The sequence below is a fragment of the Loxodonta africana genome, chromosome 11, assembly GCF_030014295.1.
Source record: "Loxodonta africana isolate mLoxAfr1 chromosome 11, mLoxAfr1.hap2, whole genome shotgun sequence".
Taxonomy (NCBI): Eukaryota; Metazoa; Chordata; class Mammalia; order Proboscidea; family Elephantidae; genus Loxodonta; species Loxodonta africana.
The window spans coordinates 56,455,025-56,468,640 of record NC_087352.1 but is presented as its reverse complement, the minus strand read 5'-3'; positions in this window follow the sequence as shown (position 1 = coordinate 56,468,640).

Below are 13,616 nucleotides of genomic sequence, written 5' to 3'. Positions count from 1 at the left end.
TCTCTTTCAATGTCTAGCACATTTTCTTATATAAAGTTACTTAATAAAATATTTGTTAAACCCATTAACACCAGTGGTGAATTTAATCAACAACTTTTCTTTATAGATAAATAGCTTCAATTTCAAGTTCAAACTCTTTAAATTTGGACACATTCCACCACAAAATTATGTTAATCATTTCTCATATAATCATATGAAGTTCATCTTTGCTCAGTCCAGAGGTGAATCTTCATAGAGATGAGTTTTAATTATAAGTCCAAGTCATTTACACTCCAGATAACTGTGTATTGCCTATCTGGCACTTTATTTAAAACCAGCTCTCTTGTGTTCCCCGTGAGTCAGGAGAGGAAACAAAACCGGAAGGGTAAGGAACATATTCAAGGTTCCCGGCAAATGAGGGCAGAGATTACATTTAGAACGTTGCAAGTTGAGGGAAAGTTTTCCGCTGAGATCACAGGGGTGCTGGCTCTCAGAACTGTGGGAGAGTCACGCATGATGGTGCTGATTAATAAACCATGAGATCCGGCCAACATCTCACATGCGATGCTGAAGAAAGGTGTTTTGTAGAGAAAAGGCTTCCCTGCCAGTGCGGCATGTGGACAGAGTGAGCTCTGGCTCAGCCGTCAGGATTGCCGGGGTGTTAGACCAGCCCCCACCAGCTGTGGGTCTCCAGGGGACTGACAGTTCACACACCTGTTGAGGCCTACCTTTAGAGGATGATGACGACTTGCACTTAGGGAACTTAGGGCCCCTCTAGCTCCAAAGCTGTGATCGGAGAATTTCACTCAATTAGTCAGTAAATATTCTAAGTGAGTGACTTTGCTGCATTCCTTGGAAGTACAAAAGAAACTACAGCCCAACTAGGGAGGGCATAACTAATACATGTGGGGAAAAAAAAATTTACAACAAAGTGAGAGAATAGAATAGGGAAGAAATAAAATGGGATCGACTCCTGGGAGAAAGGTAGCAGAAGGACAAGAGAAGGAGGAAGTGGGCAGAATGGGAAAGGGGTTGGTGAGGAGGCGAAGAATTAGACTTCAGACTTTTATAAAACATCTCTTATCCCATCTGAGTCTCACAGCACCCTAAGAACTGTGTGAGAAAAAAAGACAGCTGGTTCAGCCTACAGGTGAAAAAATATTTCAGGCCCCTCAACAGTAGTACCCTAGCTAAAAATCTTGATGAGGAATTAATTCCAGGCCCTCTTCTGAACCATCAGGCTCCAGTAATTTGTACAGGCTGGTCACCTCCAGCCCCTGCACCACACCTCCCCAGACTCTGGGAATATGAAGAACCTGAGATGGGTGAAAGGAAATGTTTGCCTGGACTTCTGAGTTAAAGTCCAGCGCTTCTTCCAGTATACTCACGTGGACGCATGATATGATAAAATTGTTGAATTGGTGAATGAGCGCAGGAAAAAGAGGGAGACAGAAATGTGACCAGTTAGGAGCTGTGGCAATTAACGAAGGCTGGGGTACGCAATAAGGAGCCCTGGTAGCACAGTAGTTAACCTCTGCTAACTGAAAGGTTGGTGGTTCGAACCCACCATTGGGTTCTCAGGAGAAAGATGTGGCAATCTGTTCTCATAAAGATTACAGCCTCATCTCAGGGGACATCTAGGTCAACTAGCATAACATAGTTCATTTTTTTTAGTTCATAAAGAAAATGTTCTACATCCTACTTTGATGAGTAGAGTCTGGGGTCTTAAAAGCTTGCGAGTGCCATCTAAGATACATCTGTCTGTCCCATCCTGTTTGGAGCAAAGGAGAATGAAGAAAACCAAAGACACACAGAAAATATTAGCCTAAAGGACCAAATGAACCAGATACTCCACCAGGCTGAGGCCAGAAGCACTAGATAGTACCCGGCTGCCACCACCAACTGCTCTGAAAGGGATCACAACAGAGAGTCCCACACATAATGGGAGAAAGGTGTAGAACAGAATTCAAATTCAAGAAAAAAGACCAGACTTACTTGTCTGACAGAGACTGGAGGAACCCCTGAGATTATGGCCCCCTTACACTCTGCTAACTTAGAAATGAAAACATTTCTGAAGCCCACTTTTCAGACAAAGATTAGACAGGTCTACAAAACAAAAATAACACACATGACAAATGTTCTTCTTAGTTCTATCAAATATGCAAGACCAAATGGGCAACTCCTGTCCAAATGCAAGCAAGAAATTAAAAAAAAAAAAGATCACGGCCCTGGAAGCACTACAGGGCAGTTCCACTCTGTCACATGGGATTGCTATAAGTTGGAATTGACTCAGTGGCAACGGGTTTTGGGAAAGGCAATGTAAAAGAACGGGAATCAGGTCTTGGTAATAAACTCTTTATAGAGGATAAAGGAAAACCCATGTTCAGATTCCATCGATATTTACCAAGCACTTATTACATTTCTATTTATTCACATGGGTGTTTTCACATTTCCACTTTATTTGATCTTCATAACTACCCTGCAGAGATGAGTTTTATGAGAGATGAGAGGATCACCATGATCCATGGCTCATTAGTGGTAGAGCAAAATTTGAATCCAGGTGTCATGACAACAAGTCCCATTTTCTCTTCGTGACATAAAGGATTTAGATAAATAGCATTTATAGAAAACGCACAGTTGGAAATGGTTCATGGAAAGGAAATATGCTGGCTCTGATTTTGGACACATGAATCTGAGCTACTGGTGGGACATCCAAATGGAGGCGTTCTGTGCTGACCTGTCTCACAGCCTTCTTTTCCATCCCAACTCACATGAAAGCAGCCCTTGCACAGATCCATTGAGCTCCACTGCCTCGCTAATCTTGTGATCTACTTGTTAAAAGATGGGCTTTGTTTTTAAGATAAAGGCTAAGTTATTTAACTACAACGTCTTGGTAAAATTCTACTTCCTGTCTTTGCTCTTGTTGTTAGGTGCCAAGGAGTCAATTCCGACTCAGAGCAACCCTATGTACAACAGAAAAAAACACTGCCTGGTCCTGCACCACCCTCACAATTGTTGCTATGTTTGAGCCTGTTGTTGCAGCCACTTTGTCAATCTATCTCCTCGAGGGTCTTCCTCTTTTTCAATGACCCTCTACTTTACCAAGCATAATGTCCTTCTCCAGAGACTGGTCCCTCCTGACACCATGTCCAAAGTATGTGAGACGAAGTCTCTCCATCCTCACTCCTAAGAAGTGTTCTGGCTGTACTTCTTCCAAGACAAATTTGTTGGGTTTTCTGGCAGTCCATGGTATGTTCAATATTCTTCACCAACACCATAACTTAAAGGCATAAATTCTTCTTCCATTTTCCTTATTCATCGTTCAGCTTTCACATGCATATGAGGTGATTGAAAATACCATGGCTTGGGTCACACACACCTTAGGCCCCAAACTGACACCTTTGCTTTTTAACACTTTCAAGAGGTGTTTTGCAGCAGATTTGCCCAAGGCAATATGTTGTCTGATTTCTTGACTGCTGCTTCCATGGGCATTGATTATGGATCCAAGTAAAATGAAATCCTTGACAACTTCAATCTTTTCTCCGTTTATCATGATGTTGTTTATTGGCCCATTTGTGAGGATTTTTATTTTATTTTCTTTGCACATTTCATTATAATACATTACTTTGTCTTCTCTAGCTGCCCTTTGAAATCTTCTGTTCAGCTTTTTTTTACGTGACTATTTCTTCCATTTGCTTTAGCTACCCTACATTTAAGAGCAAGTTTCAGATATTTTCTGACGCCTATTTTGGTCTTTTCTGTCTTTACTGTCTTTTTAATGACCTTTTGCTTTCTTCATGTATGATATGCTTGATGTCGTCCCACAACTCATCCAGTATTCGGTCATTAGTGTGCAATGTGTCAAATATGTTCTTGATATGGCCTCCAAATTCAGGTGGGATATAATCAAGTTCAAATTTTGGCTCTTGTGGACCTGCTCTAATTTTCTTCAGATTCAACTTGAACATGCACGTGAGCAATTGATGGTCTGTTCCACAAGTGGCCCTTAGCCTTGCTCTAACTGATGATATTGAACTTCTCCTTTGCCTCTTTCCACAGATGTAGTCAATTTGATTCCTGTGTATTCCATCTGAGGTCCACGTGTATTCCATCTGAGGTCCACGTGTATAGTTACCATTTTTGTTGCTGAAAGAAGGTATTTGCAGTGAAGAAGTCATTGGTCTTGCAAAATTCTATCTTGTGATCTCTGAGATCCTTTCTATCACCAAGGCCAAGTTTTCCAACTACTAATCCTTCTTTGTTTTCAAATTTCACATTCTAATCACCAGTAATCATCAGTGCCTGTTGCTTGCATGTTTGATCAATTTCAGTGTTCTTTTTGACTATGAAGGAGATTTCATTCCTCTTCCATTTGTATTCTTGGCGTAGTAGACCATAAGGTTGTCCAATTCAAAATGGCCCATACCAGTCCATTTCAGCTCACTAATGCCTAGGATATCAATCTTTATGCATTCTATTTCATTTTTGATAACTTTCAATTTTCCATGTTCCGTTTATGAACGAATGTTTGCAGCTCTTCTCATTTTGAGTCATGTCACATCAGCATACGAAGGTCTCAAAAGCTTGACTCCCTCTATGTCATTAAGGTTGACTCTACTTTGAGGAGGCAGCTCTTCCCCAGTCATATTTTGAGTGCCTTCCAACTTGAGGGGCTCATTTTTCAGCACTATATCAGACAATGTTCCACTGCTGTTCCTAAGGTTTTCACTGGACAATTTTTTCAGAAGTAGACTGCCAGGTCCTTCTTCCTAGTCTATCTTAGTCTAGAAGCTCTGCTGAAACCTGTCCACAATATGTGACCCTGCTTGTATTTGAAATACTGGTGACATAGCTTCTAGCATCACAGCAACAGGCAAGCTACCACAGTATGACAAACTGACAGACAAGTGGTAGCTTCCTATCTTAGAGTCATTGTAAACCCTGACTACTCTTTCCTCACTTTGCCTAACAAATTTCTACTCAACTTTCAGGCCTCAGTTTAAATATCATTTCCTTGGGGAGCCTTTACTCATTTCTAGGCCAGATTAGATCTCCGTGTGAAACACTCTCTGGCACTTTGTGCTTATCTCTTTATAGCACTTATTACAGCAATAAAATTGTATAAATTGCTTAATGTTTGTTTCTCTCATTTAGTAGAATACTTGTTTTCCAAGTGGGAGACCTGGGTTGATTCCCAGATAATGAACCTTTTGTGCAGTCACCCCTCATCTTTCAGTGGAGTCATGTATATCGCTGTGATGCTGAACAAGTTTCAGCGAAACTTCCAGACTTAGACTGACTAGAAAGAAAGGCCTAGTAATCAACTCCCAAAAATAAGCCAATGAAATCCTTATGGATCACAATGGTCCAATGCCCAACTAGTCATAGGAATGGTGTAGGACTGGGCAGCGTTTCCTTTCATCGTGCATGAGATTGTCATGAGATGGGGGCAACTAGATGGTAGCTGGCAACAATTAGTTCCATGAAGGCAAGGACCAGGCCTATCTTGTTTGCTTTTGCAATCTTAGTGCCTAGCTTGATGGCTGGCACATTGCAGGTCCTCACTAAATGCTTGTTGAATCAAAATTAGTTAATTTTCTCAGCCCCGTCTCAGATGGGTTATATATCTCTTCTGTATTATATTATACACTGTAATGCTTATTTCTATTATTGTACTGACATATAATTACCTGTAGATGTACCTGTCTCCCACCTCTCTTCACCAATCAGTCCTTCACCTGCCATCCCTTACACCACCTGAGAGCTTCTTTAGGACAGGGACAATCATATGTTTGTTTAAAACCAAGAAAACAATCAAAAAAAAAAAAAAGCTTACTAAACGAATGGACCCTATTAGGGAAAAGGACTGCATCAAAGGTGAGAATTTAGGGTGGAAGACTCATCTTAGGGAGTCACCTCAATGGAGTTAATAGAAGTTAATGAACTTAACATAGGAGTTAGTTTAGGATTGAACCTTGGGGATCACCATCAATTATGGAGCCGGAGGAGGAAGAGGAGATGACAAAGGTAAGGCAAGAGACCCAGAAGACTACTGAGCTAGGGGAGCTAATGGAAGTGTTTCAAGAGGGAAGGGAAGGTTGGTTGTGTCAAATTTTGCTGAAAGAATAAAGATCACAATGGTTGAGGACTGAGAAACAGTTGTGAATTTCACCAAAAAAAGGAGGAAATTTTGCACAGTTTTTAAAAAGTTGTAGAAATGGAAGCCAGATTGTAGGAGATGAAGAGGGGCTGATATCATAGGAAAGAGCCTATTTGTAGGCTGTTTGTTGAAACAAACCAAAAAACCCATTGCCATTGAGTTGATTCCGACTCATCACGACCCTATGGGACAGCGTACAACTGCCCCATAGGATTTCCAACAAGCGACTGGTGGATTCGAACTGCTGACTTTTGGTCAGCAGCCTAGTGCTTAACCACTGAGCCACCAGGGCCTCATTTGTTGAAAGTGCTTGGCAATATGAAAGAATAAAGCTCCCCCTTATGGACAGAGTAAACTGACCTCCAGAACATTCTCTCTCTCATCTTCTTGTCACTTTTTTCTGCTTCAATAATCACAGAATGGGCTGAGAATCATAGAGTCTAGGAGAACAGTTCAATTTCCCTTTTCTCGATGTTGGCATAATGATTTTTGAATATTACTTTCACAATTGGCATAAAATAAAACTCCATTCCTTCCCCCTAGCTTACACAATGATTAGTATTGCTATTCATGACTATTCAGAGAATGTGACTGGAATATGAAAATATGAATATATCATGTTTCTTCACAAAAGGAGCTGAAATGTATTTTTTTACCAAAAAAGGTGGTAAATGCTTTTTAAAAATCCTCTGTAATAGGCTTTCAAAAGATGTTCAAGAGTAAGAATGTCAGTAATTACTTTCTTAGCACATCTGACAGTATGTGCCTTTGCTACAAGAAAAGGCATGAACGAATTCTTCTTAATAAAGAACAGAGGATGACTAAGAGAAATTTCCTAAATTATAAGCCTTGGAGGCTGAAGAGTTTGGCCAATCTTCAACATGAAAGGAACTCCTGCAATGCCAATCAGTTAAACCTGAATTTGTGTCATAATTGATTCACCCAGCAACAGGAAAGCCCAGCTAAAGTTGTTCCAAGCAGAGCTCAACAAATCTGAAATGCAATGTCACCAAAGATCCACTGACAACAAATGTCTCAACATAACCTTGAAATTAAAGAGCTGACCAAAGCAATTGCTACAGGAAAGTGCTTTCCAGTATCACAAGTTGAACACGTAAACAGCTGACAGGTAAAATGAGGTTCTTACTGAGCTTAGATTAAAAACTGATAGCCTCCAGAAATAAACCCATACATCTACGGCTGACTGATTTTCAACAAAAGTGCCAAATCCATTCAATAAGGAAAGTATAGTCTCTTCAACACGTGGTACTGGGAACAACTGGATCTCCACATGCTAAAGAATGACCTTGGGCTCATACCTCAAACCGTATGTAAAAATCAGCTCAAAATGAATCAATGACCTAAATATAAGAACTAAAACCACAAAATTCTTAGAAGAAAACATAGATAGAGGTAAAGCTTTAAGACATTGTTTTTGACAATGGATTCTTAAATTTGACACCAAAAGCATGAATAACAAAAGAAAAAAAAAGATACATTGGACTTCGTCAAAATTTAAAACTTTGGCCCATCAAAGAACATTATCAAGAAAGTGAAGAGACAATCTACAGAATGGGATAAAATACTTGGTAACCATATATTTGATAAGTTAATATCCAGAATATATAAAGAACTCATACAACTCAATAGCAAAATGATAAAAAGCCCCCAAATAGTCAAAGAACTTGAATAGGCATTTACCCAAAGAAGATATATGAATGTCCAACCAAAAAGCAGATGAAAAGATGCTCAACACCATTATTAATTAGGGAAATGCACATTAAAACCACAATGAGATACCACTTTACGCCCACTAGAATGGGTATGATCAGAAAAAATGGAAAATAACAAATATTGATGAGGATGTGGAGAAATTAGAAATTTCTTGCATTACTGGTGGGAATGGAAAATGGTACAGAAGCTGTGGAAAATGGTTTGATAGTTCCTCAGAACATTAAACATAGAATTACCATATGAGCTAGAAATTCATCTTCTGGGAATATACCCCAAAGACTTGAAAGCAGGAACTCAAACAGATACTTGTACATTAATGTTCATTGAAGCATTATTCACAGTAGTCAAAGGGTGGAAACGACCCAAATGTCCAACAGATGAATGTCTGAACAAATTTCCCAACCCAGGAGAGCAGCTAGGGGTAGAGTATGATCCTATCGGGAAGTATTTCAGAATGCTAGCAATTTCAAAGTAAAAAAAAAGGAGTGGGGCATACCTGGGAAACCTCTTCAGTACTTAGACCACATCTTGTGGATGTAAAAATACGTGAAATAGCCACTTAACAACGTCAAAGCTGTTTTTAGGGTCTGAAACCCTGAATGCCAAAGAACTCAGTATTTATTGCTTAGTGGAAAGAAGATGTTGGGTAATCGAACCCCATTTATTAATTTAGGTTCTCTTAAATTACTATATCTTTTGTAGCTGCTCTGTCGACCAAAAGAACCTTGAACACTTTGTAGAAAAATGTCCTTGCACTGGCCCAAGAGAGAACATCTAAGAGGTAGCTTTTCATACCCATGTAGTTTGAAAATGATGAAGCCGGCAGGGTCAATTAAAGACACTTTACACAGAGTTATGCTCAAGATGTTAGGAGCCATTTGGACTTTGCATCCATCCTATTTGGTGCAGACTTTCTACTTGTTATCTAGTTCATGTCTACACACCTAGTGAACGATAAAACTGTATTGCTCATGGTTTAAGCATAATATATTCTCAGTGTGGCCGGGAAAGAACAACTATGTGTTTGCCTTGTCACAGGAACTTCTTGAAGGTAAAGAAAGTAGTACGGGCTTCTCATTATCCCATAACTAGGAATAAAAAACCATTCACAGCAATGTGAGTTCACAGAAATTAGAACTTCAGAAGTCCTTAGTACTTCTCAAATGTTAATGTGCATGGAATCACCCAGGAAGCTGCTTACGCTGCAGATTCTGATACCCTGGGTCTGGATGGGTGGGGGCTCAGGTTTTGCCTTTCTATCAAGAGTCTAAGTGATGCCAGTGTTGCTGATTCTAAGCACCCTGTGGCTTGAGAAGATTTTAGGGGTGCAGCTTTAGCAAGACTGGATCACTTGCATAAAAGAAAGAGGAAATTTGCACAATGCCCCAACCCTACTCAATTTTTGCCTTACTCCATCCAGATTACCTAATAAGCCCTTGGAGAAAAATTGAATCTGGTACAGTATCATTCATAAACATTAAAGCACTGCTTTTCCTTAAAGACTAAAGGTTCTTCTAATGCCACTAAGCCTATGATAACTACGTTCTTTGTTCTTCGTGAAATTTCTAGAACTTTCCTTAAAATATTTGGGTAATGAAGACACTGCTTATTATGGTATTATTTTACTCTTCTAGACAGGCTGAAAAGTTACATTTATTTTAATTACATAAAGTTCATTAGTACTCTTTTCGTAGGTAATTACTGCCATTAACACTTCATTGTGTTTTCAGAATAACGGAAACATTATTTTTTCTTAATGATAGTACTTACCTACACCAAATGCTTTTATGTCTCACTTCCAGCCTAGGCTGCTAGAAGTCCTGTTTCTGTAGAGTGTTGAGCACAAGTACCTTTAGATATCTGTTTACTTTCTCTTGCATTTTTAATGACCCTAATTTATTGAAGAATAGTTCCCGTCAGCACAGTCAGTATTCATTATTAATGTTTTCCATTCTATGGCAGGTGGAATTGTGTAAATCTAAAGATGTGATTAGTACAGTCTATCTGCCTTTGCTGTCAACCTAAAATCAACGATTTTATTCATACATACCACACTCTATTAAAAAGAAAATGACCTTCCATAGTTCTTTGAACCCTCGGTAATATGGGTTTTCCTTTAAGAAACACATTGTGGTGTTTGGATGAAATAAAGTGACTCTCTCTCCATAGTAACGGAGACAAAATCTTTTCCAGGCATCTTCCTGAAATGACCAGTGACTTCGGGCCTATCTTGAGATAATGGCATATTTACCTCTTTAAACTCTGCCGCTGAAGAGTGCTACAGGGGAAATCATGTGCCAGGTGTGTAAGGGGGCCAAACCACAGAAAAGTCTGAAACACCAGCCTCAACTCTCAGCCGCACAGGACTCAGCCTCCTGCACTGATCCACACCCCTGCACTGATCCACGCCCACGCCCTTCTCTATTTGCCCCACCTATCTCTTCCTGCCAGTCTCTTGTCAATTGTAGCCTGGGCACTTTGTTTTATCTCATCCCCTGCCTTGAAACTCATCCTTTTTCCAGAAAGAGCTTGTGTCTTTTTTCTAGGCTCAGCCTTGTTTTGTGCTGTCTGTATGGCCATTTTGACAACTCTGACTAAGGCCTCATGAGCTATGTTCTGGGCAGCCTTGGGTGGGTACATCTCTGTGTGCCAAAAATGGCTCCTCCTGGCTCTCAGAAGGTCCAGCGAAGGATACCAAGGAGGAATCCCATATTGAAGGCATTGGGTTCACGGCAGAGTTCCAGGGGGCATTTACTCTGAAAGGACAGAGATGCACAATGCAAATTGTTTACTTTTGTTGTAGGGTAAAAACATCACAAAATTTAATAAAGCAAAAAGAAAGTTTTATTTGGCATATGTTCAAAAAGGCAAAAGGGGGAAGTGGGCAAGCATGCTGCCAAAGCTAATGTGTGCCCAAATCCAAGGAATATTACAGAATAGGCAAGAATAGGAAAACGGACAAGCATGCTGCTAGAGCCACGTCTGCCCAAGTCCAAGGAAATATTACGAATCATCAGTGTATATTAACATTACAAATGGGTGAAGCCATGACAGTTTCACCTTTTCACAGAATGGCTAACAACTGTGATCCTACGTTTTGAATTGTCTTTCTTAAACAATCATTGGTACAGGTTTCAGTAAGGACAGTCAGAAGAAGGGTCTTTATTGGCCCAACAAATTATCTATTCACTAAATGCTAATGGAAAAAGATAAGAGTGGAAACTCTTTTGTGTTCTATTTTATGATTCCTTTATAAGATGTTTTCCAAGATTATCCTAGCTATTGTCTTTATACCTCAGGGCCTAGTTGATGTGTCCTTGTGAGTCCAGCTCCAGCTGGGTCACATTCTCTATGCTCAAGGACAGGGAATAATGACTCCAATATTATTTCCTAAATCACTTTATGTATTTATTAGTGTGGATACAAAATCCATACAATGAGGTATGTAAAGTGTATAAAGTTTGAGGGTGCAGCTTGATAAACTTTTACATGCCTACACACCTGTGTAGCCCTCACTCAGCTTGAGATATAGAACACTTTCGCCCCCCAAAAGTTTCGCTTGTGTCTCTTCTCAGCCAACCCCCCAAAGGTTGCCTCACTGTTGACTTCTAGCACAACGAATTTCACCTTAAAAGCTGCGTTTTTATAACTGACCTTATTGGTCATTTCTCTACTCATAACAACAAGTAAAATGTCATAAGCGTTGTTTGCTCACAAGGAGTTTAGCTTTCTAAGTAACGTTGTAAGCAATTCTTTAAATTGTCTGCTTCCTCCTAGCAAAATTGAAATAAAGAACTACACATAACCTGTTCCTCATTTCTTGTGCCATAAGAGGTTTGCACTTTTGTTCATACAAATGGAGATTCACGATGTACATTGTCTGAAACCCTTGGAGCCAGTTGGGTTTCAGAATTCTGAAACTTTAGATTTGGGAAAACATGAAAAAGAACATATACAGCCCAATACGTAATACAGTTGGATCCGGGGCAGTGTCTGGTAAACACGTTCATATTTCTGCAGAGAAATGGATTAATATTTACATAACATTGGGGAAATAAAGATTACAAATAGCCTTGTGACAAGTTCTTATTTGCCACCAAATAAATTCCTTCACTACCTAAATGACACACTTAAAAAAAATACAAAACGACTTTTGGATTTTGGAGTTGCAAATAAGAGTTTGTGGACCTGTGGCAGATAACATATTACTTAAGAATAAAAAAAAGCTTTTCTAATTAAGTCAAGGCTCACTCTGATGGCCTGTCCTCCACAAAGCTCTCTTAAGTAATCAAGGTTAAAAAGTCATTGTTTCATTTTTTGAATGACTACAGCACTTTGAGCTCTTTCTTCATGCGCCTTAAAAAAGCCGTTTTTCATAATGAAATGCTCAATTATACACAAAAGTAGAGAATGTAGTATAATGACCCCCCACAAATCACCCAGGTTTAACAAATATTGACATTTTGCCAAGCTTGTTTCATTTATCCGCATTTCTTTCCCTAGAGTAATTTAAAGTAAATCTAAGACATCTTGATGAGGTTACTTCACCTGTAAATATTTAATTAACACAGGCTTTTTAAAATCGTATTTATATGAGTGAATGCTTATCTTCATATTATTCTGTAGATTCCTTTGATGACAAGTATTGTGTCTTTTTCATTCCCGATTTCTAATGAGTTCATCTCAGCAGAAAGTTTTATAAGGCAAGATAAATTCCGCTCTGAGGATTGCTTTTGATAAATGCGTGACACTGTGGAGTGGCTATGAAACTTAAGCGAGCAACCAAATCACCTGGAGGCCTTTTTTAAACACAGATAGCTGTGTCCCAACCCCAAGAGTTTCTGATTCAGCAGGTCTGGAGCAGAGTCTGGAATCCCTGGTGGTGTAGTGGTTAAGAGCTGCAGCTGCTAACCAACAGTTGGCAGCTCGAATCCACCAGGGGCTCCTTGGTAAATTGTATGGGGCACATCTACTCTGTCTCATAGGGTCGCTGTGAGTTGGAATCTACTCCACGGCAACAGGTTTGGTTTTTCTGGGGAGGAGGGTCTTGGGGTGGAGTCTAAGAATTTGAATTTCTAACAAGTTCTCAGCTGATGCTGCTACTGCTGTTCACACTTTGAAAATCACTGCTTTAAAGCAAGGAAGACATTGACTTGATATGTTGTTGTTGTTATGTGTGGTCTAGTCAATTGTGACCCATAGCGATCCTATAGGACACGGTAAAACTGCCCCATAGGGTTTTCTAGGCTGTAATCTTCACAGAAGCAGATCGCCAGGTCTTTTCTTCCACAATGTCACTTGGTGGATTCGAACTGCGGACATTTCAGTTAGAAGCCAAATGCTTAACCATTGTGTCATGAGGACTCCTTGACATTGATATACCTGCCCAAATAAAATGGATGCTTTTATAATTTACTCAAGTATTAGTCCTATTGGAACCCGGTGGTATAGTGGTTAAGAGCTACATCAAGCTATGGCCACTAACCAAAAGGTCAGCAGTTCGAACCCACCAGCTATTCCTTGGAAACACAGTGGGGCAGTTCTACTCTGTCCTGTCCTTTAGGGTCACTATAAATTGGAATCGACTTGCTGGCAATGAGTTTTTTGTTGTTGTTTTTGTTAATCCTATACGAGGACAAGATGGTAAATTTTATGTGTCAACTTGGCTAGACTATGGTGCCCAATTGTTTGGCCAAATACTAGACTCTGTTATGAAGTAGTTATATGTGAATATAACCCCATG